Source organism: Anastrepha obliqua, unplaced genomic scaffold, assembly GCF_027943255.1.
Source record: "Anastrepha obliqua isolate idAnaObli1 unplaced genomic scaffold, idAnaObli1_1.0 ptg000063l, whole genome shotgun sequence".
NCBI classification, from domain to species: Eukaryota; Metazoa; Arthropoda; class Insecta; order Diptera; family Tephritidae; genus Anastrepha; species Anastrepha obliqua.
Window position 1 is genome coordinate 270001 of NW_026562202.1, and position 15000 is coordinate 285000.

General features: G+C 39.0%; 1 non-coding gene and 2 pseudogenes across 1 annotated transcript; all 3 read right to left on the reverse strand.

Moving 5' to 3' along the window:
- Positions 1–5450: 5450 nt before the first annotated feature.
- Positions 5451–8232, reverse strand: LOC129251676 (large subunit ribosomal RNA; annotated as a pseudogene).
- Positions 8233–8675: 443 nt separating this feature from the next.
- Positions 8676–8856, reverse strand: LOC129251696 (5.8S ribosomal RNA; annotated as a pseudogene).
- A 593-nt stretch (positions 8857–9449) lies between these two features.
- LOC129251712 (small subunit ribosomal RNA) lies at positions 9450–11440 on the reverse strand. The gene has a single exon (XR_008583072.1). It is a non-coding gene; the product is annotated as a small subunit ribosomal RNA (ribosomal RNA).
- Positions 11441–15000: the final 3560 nt, after the last annotated feature.

Below are 15000 nucleotides of genomic sequence, written 5' to 3' on the forward strand. Positions count from 1 at the left end.
CACCACTCACATCATACCGTCCATCAGTCCAACTAATCCCCACACCCACAAGATCCCTAATGTCTGAGTACATCGGGCATTCACAGAGGACGTGCACCCAGTCCTCTCTTGCCGACCCACAAACACACTCCTCACTTGTGGACAAGCGCCTCTCATGCAAATAAGCATTAAGAGGCCCATGTCCTGTAAGGAGGAATCCCAGGCTGAGGGAAAATCCAAAATCAGGATTTTCCCCGACAAAGGAAACATCCCGAATGTACTCGTATGTCACGCGACCTTTGGAACTATTGTCCCATCGGTTTTGCCACCCACGAAGCATACATTCCTTCAACAACCTTTCACACTCTAAATACCCCCTTTCTACATCACCGTCGGATATCCATCCATCTAGCAGCGGCATACAAAGCCTCCTTCTCAACCTGAAGGTAAATGCCCGTTGCACAACTAACAGGTCAAGAGGAGGCGCACCTAACAACACTTGCAACGCATCCGTACTCACTGTACGGCATACAGGCAAACAGGCAAGCAACATAATGCGCTGGCACGCCATCAGATGACGTTTGCCAACCGACTTTAAAGCCCATTCGTACCATATAGCGGCACCATAAGTGGCACAGGCCACAAATAGGCCCCGATATACGGTACGAACCGCACGCCGGCTAAGACCCCAGTCAAATCTGACAACGCGACGCACTTGCCCAACGATTGCCTGCAGCCGCTCCCTCAACGAAACTAAGTGTGGAGTAAAACACATCCTTTCACTCATAGCTACCCCCAGGTATTTGACTTGCGTCACATACCTAATCCCTATCCCATTCAAACGTACAATCGGTGGACGACTCGGGGACAATCTGCCCTTAAGCAGCATTGTCACCGTTTTGTCCATCGATATGTCCACTCCCACATCTACCCCCCAATTGTGGGTAAATGTAAGGAGCTGCCCCCCCACTCGCTCTAGTTCCTCACGCGAACGACCCTCAACCAAAATGAGAAGGTCGTCCGCATACGCACAGTGTTTACAGAGTGGCTCTAACTGCCGAAGCAGGGAGTCCATCATGAGGTTCCAAATGAAGGGACCACAGACGGATCCCTGCGGACAGCCTCGCTCCACCCCAATCTCCACACTCCCGCCCACTCCTACCATGGATGCTTTTCTGTCCGAAAAATAACTCCGCCATAGAGTAATTTCCGGACAGCCAAGCTCCTCTAATCTCTGCAACACACGATCCCAGCGCAAGTAATCAAATGCCCCCTTAAAGTCAATAAATATGCCAAGGACATATTTATTGACGTTTTCCCTAACTACACTCTGAACATACAACCACGCATCCTCTATACCACGTCTTTTCCTAAACCCATACTGCCTATCCGACCTAACACCCCGAGTTAGCTCCTGAAGCCGCTCAACCATAACCCTTTCCAGCACTTTTCCAAGCACCGGAAGGAGGCTGATACCACGATAAGATCGAGGATCGCTCCTGATCTTATCGGGCGACTTCAAGAGTGCAACGACCCTAGCAATTTTCCACTCGCGTGGAAAATATCCCTCCCATATGCATTTATCATAAATGGCCTCCAAATATTCCGGAATGAACTTCCACAAGCATTTGCACATCTCTCCGTTCAAACCATCGAAACCTGGAGACCTTTTAGACCTGACCAGGCCAAATGCATAATCCAGCTCCTCAGCTTCTATTGGAGGGACAGGCACCTCTTGTGCAGGAGGAACCTGAACCTCAGCCCTGGGAAAAAACTCGCCTAACAGAACATTGGCACACTCTCTCCACGTCGATAATACAGTATCACCTACGCGAAGAGAGCTAGCCATCTCATTTCGACGACCCCGACAGATCCTATAGACCTGTCCCCAAGGGTCGTCCCTATTTTCCCCCACAAATCTCCTCCACTCTTCCTCCTTCACTCTCACAAGCATCTTCTTATACTCTTTCATCCCTACGCTAAATTGATACTTGAGCTGAGACAGATTCTCCGAATTGGTCCGCCTGCCGCGTTGAAACAAACGCCTCAAGCGTCGGACAGACCTCCTCTTTGAATTTAACTCACTCGTCCACCATTTCACACCTTTCATTCTCACAGCCCTAGCTTTCCTAAACAATAAGTCATTCACACCCCAAACACATTCATATAGACGAGCAATTTGCTCGTCAACCCCCAATTCCTCAAACTCCCTAAGCGGTATATCCAATACCGCTTCCCTAACAGTATGTCCATATCGGTTCCAGTCGGTACACGAGGTACGCCATCGCCTCAATGGACTCCCCCCTTCTAACTGCGGGGTACGGGGAGTAACCATAATTTGTATTAAATTATGGTCACTAATTCCCCAACCCCCCCTAACACTCCATTTACACTCGAACCTACCCGCTGCTGCGTCATTCATGAGCGTCACGTCAATGTCACTCACACCTCTAGGCCCCTCAAACGTATACCATACGCTTGGTTCGTTTGCTACAAGGAGGTTATTCGCCACAATCCACTCGCTCATAACCTCACCTCGATTGTGGCTCCGATATCCAGCAGTATGCCTGGATACCTTGCTGAACCACATCGGAGATGTAGCATTCGCATCAAGACACACGATGGCAGGAATGCTACTCTCAAGTAGTAGCACCGCATCAATGTATCTTAAGTAGGGCTCTAGAGGCTCGTCAGACTTGCAGTACAAGCTGACGACATTCATTCTGCCGAATTCCCCCTCGACACACACACATACTCCCCACTGTGATGAGTCAACTACTACACAAGAGTAGCTTGGCTCACACACAGCTACTGCGGCCTTGACTCCAAGGTCCGTAAAGACCCTGAAGCCCCCAGGAAGGCCTCTCACCACCCCATTGGTGGAGTATGGTTCCTGGAGCAAAGCAATGCCGCAGCCCCCCTCCGACATACACGCCCCCAATTCACACATCACGGCATATGACCCCTGACAGTTCAGTTGATATAGTTCAACCATCAATGTCTAGCGTTCGCACGGGCAACAATGGCACAGTACACCGGGCAGACAGTGGACATCATTAGATGTCCGGCTGGCTTGCCCTTAAACGCACAGTTGCGACAATGCGGGGCATTGCCACAACCTGCACTCCTGTGTCCTTCTTGCCCGCACCTACGGCAGACATCCTTCTTGGCTCTGCATTCTGCCACCCTGTGATCAAACCCCATGCATCGGAAGCAGCCGGGCGTCAGTTGGTCTGGCCGTACCCGGAAGGAAAACCACTTTATGTAGCAACGACCTGCTTCCAGGAGGGCGGACATTAGCATGTCCGTTCCCTCAAGGACAACATTCGTCACCCCATCGGGGGTGACCTTCCAAGGACGGCTGATCATCCTCACGTCCTTCTCACGGCACCCAGGGCTGAACTCCTTGAGGTTCAACCGGAACAACTCTCCCATGAAATCCTCAGGGGAGATCTCCGTGTGAACCCCCTGGACCACAACCCTAGGCCCCAGCTTCCGACGTATGCTCACATCGAGCCCCACTTCGGAAAACTTGGCATTTTTTGCCAAGTTATCCCTCTCGGCAACGGATGGGGTGCGAATAATCGCACCTCCATCCTTCAACGGGCGCACCTCGTGCACCCTAACCCCCATGGAAGGCCCAACCTCCTTTACAACTTTCTTGATCACCTCCTTGGAAGTAGTGGGGGTTTTACCCCTCACTACGACCGACCAGGTCTCAACTGGCTTGGGCACCGGCAACGCAGGCAACACAGGCGCAGGCGCCTGAGGTGCCGGCATCATCGCTGCACCAGCCAGCGCAGCTCCAGCCGTCCTCCGAGGTGTTTCCTCCCTGGTTGTCATGGTGGCTTCCAACCGCCCACGAAGATGGGCGATCTCCGCCACCATCTCAACAAAGAGCTCCTCAAACTCCAAGGAGTATCCAAGGAGATCCTTCGCTGTGCTCTTCGGGACGCCGTCCATGTCAATGACGGCTCCACTAAAGGCCGTCACAATGGACTTAAAGCGTCCCATAAATTCGCCCCCAACCTTCTTCTGTTCGGCACCCCCCCCGAACGCTCCCAAACCTTCCTGGGAAGCACGCAATCTCTTACAGAAATCTACCAGGTGCTTCCCAGCTGGACCTAATTTAGCCCCTGTCTTACTCCCCTTTTTCCCACTCCCAATTTTTCCACTTTCGGAAGCGCCATCGCTTCCACTCACCCCCGACTTACTGGAAGGCACCTTTTCAGGTACCTTTAAAACCTCCTTACCTGACTTCACCACCGGGACCGCTGCACCCCCAGCGGTCTTCTTCTTAATGCGAGGAGGAGACCGCAAAATCACCTCCTCCTCTCCGGACGTCGATTCGTCCATTGCCGACGATGGCACCGCCGAACCGCTTGGAAGAGGGGTGTTCGCCCTCTTCCTCACACCTTCTAATTTGGGCATTGCCCAACGACCCTCACACTTAGGTTGCCGAATTCGCCGGATAAGGCCTCCTGAGCAACAACAAAAATTGAGTCCCTTTTGGGCAACGGCAATTACTGCACGGCAGGAACGAACCCCGCACAGGCACGCACACAGCGGCTGCACCTATCGGCGAGCCAAAGCAAAGCGCGAGGGCGTAGCCCACAGCGCCAACCAAAGGTTTGGCAAAGGCCACCACCAATGCCTTGCCGGACAGAACACTGTTCCCCGAACAAGGACGGGTCGACCAAGGTGGAGCTAACGCCGAGCTCGACCGCAGGCAAAAACACAACACGCTTTGGTCGTAGCACCTGCACAAGGTATTCAACCTTGGCGCAGTACTGTACCCACGCACAAAAGAGGACGCCCTTTTTACTGTTGCCAAATATGGCAATATAGCGGCACGACTACCTAGTGTACACGCACCCAACGAACCCACGCCAAAAAATAACAGCGCGACACTACACCGACGCCAAGAATTAACGGCACGCGCCAAAAACCACGCCAGAAATAGCGGCACTCAAAAGTTGTAAACAACTTACCAACAAGGTACACTTGTACGCAATGTACAGCCACGCAAACGGTGGCGTCACTAGCACAAACCGTAGTCACCTGAGCAATTGCTCGTAAACAATGCACCGCTATGGTACAGCTACGCACAACACACCACGCCGAAAAACAACGGCACGCCCGCAAAAGTTGTAAACAACTTGATGGAAAATTTCCAACGCTGTATCTAGCAGCACTCACAAACACGCACTCTGTGTCTATAGCACGGAGTATATTGGCACTCACTGGAGTGTCCAACAACACTACCGTACGGCACTTTCAATTATTCGTAACACTGTACAGCTACTACAAAGTAGCGTCACTCGGACAACGGCACTCACTAGCGCAATTAATTGTAAACACTGTACCGCTATGGTACAGCCACAACAATATTAGCGTCACTCGCACAACTGTAATACACCGGTACTCACACACGAATGTAACCGCAAAAGGAAATCACAAAATCGCAAATCACCGCTTAGCACACGACACGTCCGCACTATTCAACAGTCAGACTGAGAATGAGTAGATAGGGACAGTAGGAATCTCGTTAATCCATTCATGCGCGTCACTAATTAGATGACGAGGCATTTGGCTACCTTAAGAGAGTCATAGTTACTCCCGCCGTTTACCCGCGCTTACTTGAATTTCTTCACTTTGACATTCAGAGCACTGGGCAGAAATCACATTGTGTCAACACCCGTTAGGGCCATCACAATGCTTTGTTTTAATTAGACAGTCGGATTCCCCAAGTCCGTGCCAGTTCTGAATTGATTGTTAATTGATAATCGTTATAATTTAAAAGGAATATATATCGAATGATATAATTCCTTAAAAATTTTAGCAAGAAAGTTCCACAATTGGCTACGTAACTACTATCCGGGGAACAAGAATCGTAATTCTCTATTTACCCAGAACGAGTACATAAACCATGGTATTGCTTCCCAATCAAGCCCGACTATCTCAATCTTCAGAGCCAATCCTTATCCCGAAGTTACGGATCTAATTTGCCGACTTCCCTTACCTACATTATTCTATCGACTAGAGACTCTTCACCTTGGAGACCAGCTGCGGATATTGGTACGGCCTGTTGAGAAGTTTGCGTGACCCCACCATAAATTTTCAAGGTCCGAGGAGAAAATATCGACACAACAGTAAATGTCATGCTCTTCTAGTCCATCTACCATATCTCTCTTCGAAAGACTTCCATGGTAGTACGACTATAAAACAGAAAAGAAAACTCTTCCGATATCTCTCGACGGCTTCTTTATGGTCGTTCCTGTTGCCAGGATGAGCACAAGGCCCATTTTTAATAACAAACGGATACTCAACAGGTTACGGAATTGGAACCGTATTCCCTTTCGTTCAAAATAATTCAAGTATTTTAATTATTTTTAAATATATTTTTATTAATATTTTTTTTTATTAAAAACTTGAAAATTTTCGGCTTTCGCCTTGAACTTAGGACCGACTAACTCGTGATCAACCACTGTTCACACGAAACCCTTCTCCACTTCAGTCCTCCAAGGTCTCATTCGATTATTTGCTACTACCACCAAGATCTGTACCAATAGCGGCTCCATGCAGGCTTACGCCAAACACTTCTAAGCACACTATTGTACCCTCCTACTCACTAAAGTTTCAAAATTTATAAATCAATCGAAATTGTTTTATAAATCATCTACTTTAGCGGTAATGTATAGGTATACAACTTAAGCGCCATCCATTTTAAGGGCTAGTTGCTTCGGCAGGTGAGTTGTTACACACTCCTTAGCGGATTACGACTTCCATGTCCACCGTCCTGCTGTTTTAAGCAACCAACGCCTTTCATGGTATCTGCATGAGTTGTTAATTTAGGCACCGTAACATTACGTTTGGTTCATCCCACAGCGCCAGTTCTGCTTACCAAAAGTGGCCCACTGGGCACATTATATCATAACCTCAACCTTCATATCAAGAAAGGTGAGGTTCTTACCCATTTAAAGTTTGAGAATAGGTTAAAATCGTTTCGACCCTAAGGCCTCTAATCATTCGCTTTACCAGATAAGATTATTTTATATAATTTTTAAATGCACCAGCTATCCTGAGGGAAACTTCGGAGGGAACCAGCTACTAGATGGTTCGATTGGTCTTTCGCCCCTATACTCAATTCTGACAATCGATTTGCACGTCAGAACTGTTTCGGTCTTCCATCAGGGTTTCCCCTGACTTCAACCTGATCAAGTATAGTTCACCATCTTTCGGGTCACAGCATATATGCTCAAGGTACGCTCCAGTTAGAGGTATAAATAATAATAAATTATCATTATACATAACTATATGGAACGCCCCGGGATTGAATTAATTGACTATTTATTAAAAAATAGACTAAAAATTAATCCCATTATATTTAAGTTAAGTTAATTATGCCATTAAGTTTAATATAACTCAATGACTTGCACATATGTTAGACTCCTTGGTCCGTGTTTCAAGACGGGTCCCGAAGGTATCCTGAATCTTTCGCATTGTTAATCATATAAATGCATACAAATAAATATTAATATCATAGATATTAAATTTTTTGTAAAATTCAAAAAATGAATTTTAGCATTATATATAATAAAATCTATCAACACTTTATCAAATCATTAGTATTTATTTTATGTTAATATGCTTAAAAAGCAAATTAATTTAAATAAACTTAATATCACCAATGATCTTTTGATAAATACTTTATTATGTTAATAGATTACAATGTCCTTATATGAAAAAAATGCACATTATTTTTTTAATTATTTAATGATGAATTTTTCATAATGGATATTCAGGTTCATCGGGCTTAACCTCTAAGCAGTTTCACGTACTATTTAACTCTCTATTCAGAGTTCTTTTCAACTTTCCCTCACGGTACTTGTTTACTATCGGTCTCATGGTTATATTTAGTTTTAGATGGAGTTTACCACCCACTTAGTGCTGCACTATCAAGCAACACGACTCTTTGGAAATATCTTTCTAGTAATCATTAACGTTATACGGGCCTGGCACCCTCTATGGGTAAATGGCCTCATTTAAGAAGGACTTAAATCGTTAATTTCTCATACTAGATATTAAGATATTCCATACACTGCATCTCACATTTGACATATAGACAAAGTGACTTAGTGCTGAACTATTTTCTTTTCGCTCGCCGCTACTAAGAAAATCCTTGTTAGTTTCTTTTCCTCCCCTCATTAATATGCTTAAATTCAGGGGGTAATCCCATATGAGTTGAGGTTGTTTTAATATTCTTTTTTTATCTTCTCACAATTTAATAAAAAAATTATATCATCTTTTCATCTCTATTTTTCTTTTCTCCTTTTATATATTGTAAATATATAAAAATAATAATAATGTAAAATGAGGCAATCCTAGAATAAAAAATTTAATTTTTATGCTAGACATTCCTCCTTTTAATTACATATATAAATTATTATTTTATATATATATATAAATAATATGAAAATTTTTTGTAAAGAATACTTAGATTCAATATTTTCATCATTTCATTTTATTTGAGAGGATTTTTTTTTTTAAAGAATATATAATAAATAAAATTCATTATATATCTTTATTTTTTTTGCTATTAATATTATGAATTATTTAAAATCCAATAATATACACATTTGCTTAAATTCAATTATTTTTATAAAAGAATAAGCAACTTATTTAGCATAGTCTTACAACCCTCAACCATATGTAGTCCAAGCAGTACTTTAAAATTGAATTTAATGTACATAACAGCATGGACTGCGATATGCGTTCAAAATGTCGATGTTCATGTGTCCTGCAGTTCACACGATGACGCACAGTTTGCTGCGTTCTTCATCGACCCATGAGCCAAGTGATCCACCGCTTAGAGTATTTTTTTATTTATTTTTATTTATAACAAATGTCAATTTTTTTTTGCATATATTAATTGAAAGAGTAAAATTAAATAATATTAATAATATATAAATTGATTTTCTTTCAATAATATATATCAAATATATTTAACTCTAAACATTTTTATTAAGTTGCGAATGTCTTAGTTCAACAATAATACAGTGGTGGTATTTATTATGATTCAATTATTTTGTATTTTTTTAATCATTTTATGTATATATAATAATATAATAAATATATACCACTTTTGTTATTGTGAACAAATTAACTTATCATTCAATCAAATGAATAATATGTACAACTTTTTATTTTCATGTTTAAAGGTTTTTAAAAGAAAAAAAATAAGAAAAAACATTACAAAATGTACCATCATATATTATATTTAATATGATATAATTGATGGATCACAAATTGAATGAAAAAGAATAAAAAGAATTATGGATTCCAAAATAATTATATAAATTTTTTTTTTTTTTTTCTTTTTTTTTTTTTTTTTTTTTCTTTTTGTTCGTTTGTTTGCTTGTCTGTTTGTTTGTTTGTTTGTTTGTTTTTCTTACGGATATGGAACACAATAATGATCCTTCCGCAGGTTCACCTACGGAAACCTTGTTACGACTTTTACTTCCTCTAAATAATCAAGTTCGGTCAACTTTTGCGAAACAACCGTGACACACGAGGCGTCACAGTGATCACGTCCGGAGACCTCACTAAATAATTCAATCGGTAGTAGCGACGGGCGGTATGTACAAAGGGCAGGGACTTAATCAATGCGAGTTAATAACTCGCACTTACTGGGAATTCCAAGTTCATGTGAACAGTTTCAGTTCACAATCCCAAGCATGAAAGTGGTTCAGCGGTTTACCCGGACCTCTCGGTCTAGGAAATACACGTTGATACTTTCATTGTAGCGCGCGTGCAGCCCAGGACATCTAAGGGCATCACAGACCTGTTATTGCTCAATCTCGTTACTGCTAGACGCAATTTGTCCATTTAAGAAGCTAGTGTCCTTATAATGGGACAAACCAACAGGTACGACTCCACTTATATAAACACATTCAAACACTTGTACATTCAAGATGTACGCATGAAAGAAGGCTATATAAGTTTCAACATCATAATCCTGAAAGCATCTATTTAATATATTTGAGTCTCGTTCGTTATCGGAATTAACCAGACAAATCACTCCACGAACTAAGAACGGCCATGCACCACCACCCATAGATTCGAGAAAGAGCTATCAATCTGTCTTACACGCTTATGTTCGGACCTGGTAAGTTTTCCCGTGTTGAGTCAAATTAAGCCGCAGGCTCCACTCCTGGTGGTGCCCTTCCGTCAATTCCTTTAAGTTTCAGCTTTGCAACCATACTTCCCCCGGAGCCCAAAAGCTTTGGTTTCCCGGGAAGCGACTGAGAGAGCCATAGTAGTAGCTACACCCAATTGCTAGCTGGCATCGTTTATGGTTAGAACTAGGGCGGTATCTGATCGCCTTCGAACCTCTAACTTTCGTTCTTGATTAATGAAAACATCTTTGGCAAATGCTTTCGCTTAAGTTAGTCTTACGACGGTCCAAGAATTTCACCTCTCGCGTCGTAATACTAATGCCCCCAAACTGCTTCTATTAATCATTACCTCTTGATCTAAAAACCAATGAAAGTAGAACAGAGGTCTTATTTCATTATTCCATGCACAAAATATTCAGGCATTTGGAGCCTGCTTTAAGCACTCTAATTTGTTCAAAGTAATTGTACCGGCCCACAACAACACTCGATGAAGAGCACTGAAGTAGGTTTAAATAGGAGGAATATATAAAAAATACATTGTATTAATTATATATAAGAACTCCACCGGTAATACGCTTACATACATAAGGTAATGTACATACCACAATATATAGTTGTACTACCCGTATGAAGCACAAATTCAACTACGAACGTTTTAACCGCAACAACTTTAATATACGCTATTGGAGCTGGAATTACCGCGGCTGCTGGCACCAGACTTGCCCTCCAATAGGTCCTTGTTAAAGGATTTAAAGTGTACTCATTCCAATTACAGGGCCTCGGATATGAGTCCTGTATTGTTATTTTTCGTCACTACCTCCCCGAACTGGGAGTGGGTAATTTACGCGCCTGCTGCCTTCCTTAGATGTGGTAGCCGTTTCTCAGGCTCCCTCTCCGGAATCGAACCCTGATTCCCCGTTACCCGTTGCAACCATGGTAGTCCTAGATACTACCATCAAAAGTTGATAGGGCAGACATTTGAAAGATCTGTCGTCGGTACGGGACCATACGATCTGCAAGTTATCTAGAGTTCAACCAATTTAACGATCAAATGATCGCTTGGTTTTAGTCTAATAAAAGCACACGTTCCATAAGGTCCGTGTTTATATTGCATGTATTAGCTCTAGAATTACCACAGTTATCCAAGTAACTGTTAACGATCTATGGAACCATAACTGATATAATGAGCCTTTTGCGGTTTCACTTTTAATTTGTTTGTACTTAGACATGCATGGCTTAATCTTTGAGACAAGCATATAACTACTGGCAGGATCAACCAGAATAATATTTTTATTTATATATTTTTCTTTGTTTTTCATATTTGAAAATTTCATAAATTACGGTGTATATAAAAAGTAAAGGGGCGCGACCCCTTTAGCTTTTCTTATTAAAATTCAAAAACCGTTTTTTATGAAAAAGAATTTTCGTTCTCTATATATATATTTTATATAAAAATATAAGAACGATATTTCTTCTTAATATTTGCCAATTTTCAAATAATTTATCATTTTTAATAACATTTTACTTTTTTTTCAAATGCATTTTTAATGTAATAATTTCATATATTACATAATTTTTCTCTTTGAATTGAAATTAATAATTTCATAATTCTATTTTTTAATCATAAATATATATGATTGAAAAAATTTTCTCCTCTTTTCCTTTGTTTAAAATTTAATTTTTCTTATAAATTTTTGTTTTTCTTATTTTTTTCTCTTCATCATCTGTTTAATTTCCTGTATTTATACAAGAAACAAACAGTTGAGGATAATTTCTATGTAATGCTAGTATAGAATATAAAATTTTGAATTCAAAAATTTATTTCTATTTAAACTAACTATAGAAAACCAGGAATAAAATACAATAACACCAATATGCCATAACATGTTAGTATAGAATATAGATTCTTCATATATGTATATATATTCGAAAATTTTTTCTATTTAAACTAACGTATGGAAAACCAGGAATAAAATCATAATATTACCAGTTTAATATGGCTCAAATTCGAGTTTCATATAGTTATGATTCGATTTATATGCTTCAATATCATTGGTTAGTTAACTTTTGATATTTTCATATTATATCACATGCCTTCACCGTGAGTGTTTTTTGCCATGCACACCTCACATTGTCAAAAATGTATGGGAAAAATTCATTTCAATACATTTCAGTTTGATTTGAAATGTCTTTATTATATATTTTAGTGCCAATATGCCAAGGTTATATTCCATAAAATGTTAGTATAGAATATAGATTCTTCATATATGTATATATATTCGAGAATTTTTTTCTATTTAAACTAACGTATGGAAAACCAGGCATAAAATCACAATATTACCAGTTTAATATGGCTCAAATTCGAGTTTCATATAGTTATGATTCGATTTATATGTTTCAATATCATTGGTTAGTTAACTTTTGATATTTTCATATTATATCACATGCCTTCACCGTGAGTGTTTTTTGCCATGCACACCTCACATTGTCAAAAATGTATGGGAAAAATTCATTTCAATACATTTCAGTTTGATTTGAAATGTCTTTATTATATATTTTAGTGCCAATATGCCAAGGTTATATTCCATAACATGTTAGTATAGCTAATATGAATTCTTCATATATGTATATATATTCGAAAATTTTTTCTATTTAAACTAACGTATGGAAAACCAGGCATAAAATCACAATATTACCAGTTTAATATGGCTCAAATTCGAGTTTCATATAGTTATGATTCGATTTATATGCTTCAATATCATTGGTTAGTTAACTTTTGATATTTTCATATTATTTCACATGCCTTCACCGTGAGTGTTTTTTGCCATGCACACCTCACATTGTCAAAAATGTATGGGAAAAATTCATTTCCATACATTTCAGTTTGATTTGAAATGTCTTTATTATATATTTTAGTGCCAATATGCCAAGGTTATATTCCATAACATGTTAGTATTAGAATATAGATTCTTCATATATGTATATATATTCGAAAATTTTTTCTATTTAAACTAACGTATGGAAAACCAGGCATAAAATCACAATATTACCAGTTTAATATGGCTTAAATTCGAGTTTCATATAGTTATGATTCGATTTATATGCTTCAATATCATTGGTTAGTTAACTTTTGATATTTTCATATTATTTCACATGCCTTCACCGTGAGTGTTTTTTGCCATGCACACCTCACATTGTCAAAAATGTATGGGAAAAATTCATTTCAATACATTTCAGTTTGATTTGAAATGTCTTTATTATATATTTTAATGGCAATATGCCAAGGTTATATTCCATAAAATGTTAGTATAGAATATAGATTCTTCATATATGTATATATATTCGAGAATTTTTTTCTATTTAAACTAACGTATGGAAAACCAGGCATAAAATCACAATATTACCAGTTTAATATGGCTCAAATTCGAGTTTCATATAGTTATGATTCGATTTATATGCTTCAATATCATTGGTTAGTTAACTTTTGATATTTTCATATTATATCACATGCCTTCACCGTGAGTGTTTTTTGCCATGCACACCTCACATTGTCAAAAATGTATGGGAAAAATTCATTTCAATACATTTCAGTTTGATTTGAAATGTCTTTATTATATATTTTAGTGCCAATATGCCAAGGTTATATTCCATAACTTTCTATTTAAACTAACGTATGGAAAACCAGGCATAAAATCACAATATTACCAGTTTAATATGGCTCAAATTCGAGTTTCATTTAGTTATGATTCGATTTATATGCTTCAATATCATTGGTTAGTTAACTTTTGATATTTTCATATTATTTCACATGCCTTCACCGTGAGTGTTTTTTGCCATGCACACCTCACATTGTCAAAAATGTATGGGAAAAATTCATTTCCATACATTTCAGTTTGATTTGAAATGTCTTTATTATATATTTTAGTGCCAATATGCCAAGGTTATATTCCATAACTTTCTATTTAAACTAACGTATGGAAAACCAGGCATAAAATCACAATATTACCAGTTTAATATGGCTCAAATTCGAGTTTCATATAGTTATGATTCGATTTATATGCTTCAATATCATTGGTTAGTTAACTTTTGATATTTTCATATTATATCACATGCCTTCACCGTGAGTGTTTTTTGCCATGCACACCTCACATTGTCAAAAATGTATGGGAAAAATTCATTTCAATACATTTCAGTTTGATTTGAAATGTCTTTATTATATATTTTAGTGCCAATATGCCAAGGTTATATTCCATAACATGTTAGTATAGCTAATATGAATTCTTCATATATGTATATATATTCGAAAATTTTTTCTATTTAAACTAACGTATGGAAAAAACCAGGCATAAAATCACAATATTACCAGTTTAATATGGCTTAAATTCGAGTTTCATATAGTTATGATTCGATTTATATGTTTCAATATCATTGGTTAGTTAACTTTTGATATTTTCATATCATTTCACATGCCTTCACCGTGGTGTTTTTTGCCATGCACACCTCACATTGTCAAAAATGTATGGGAAAAATTCATTTCAATACATTTCAGTTTGATTTGAAATGTCTTTATTATATATTTTAGTGCCAATATGCCAAGGTTATATTCCATAACATGTTAGTATAGCTAATATGAATTCTTCATATATGTATATATATTCGAAAATTTTTTCTATTTAAACTAACGTATGGAAAAAACCAGGCATAAAATCACAATATTACCAGTTTAATATGGCTTAAATTCGAGTTTCATATAGTTATGATTCGATTTATATGTTTCAATATCATTGGTTAGTTAACTTTTGATATTTTCATATCATTTCACATGCCTTCACCGTGGTGTTTT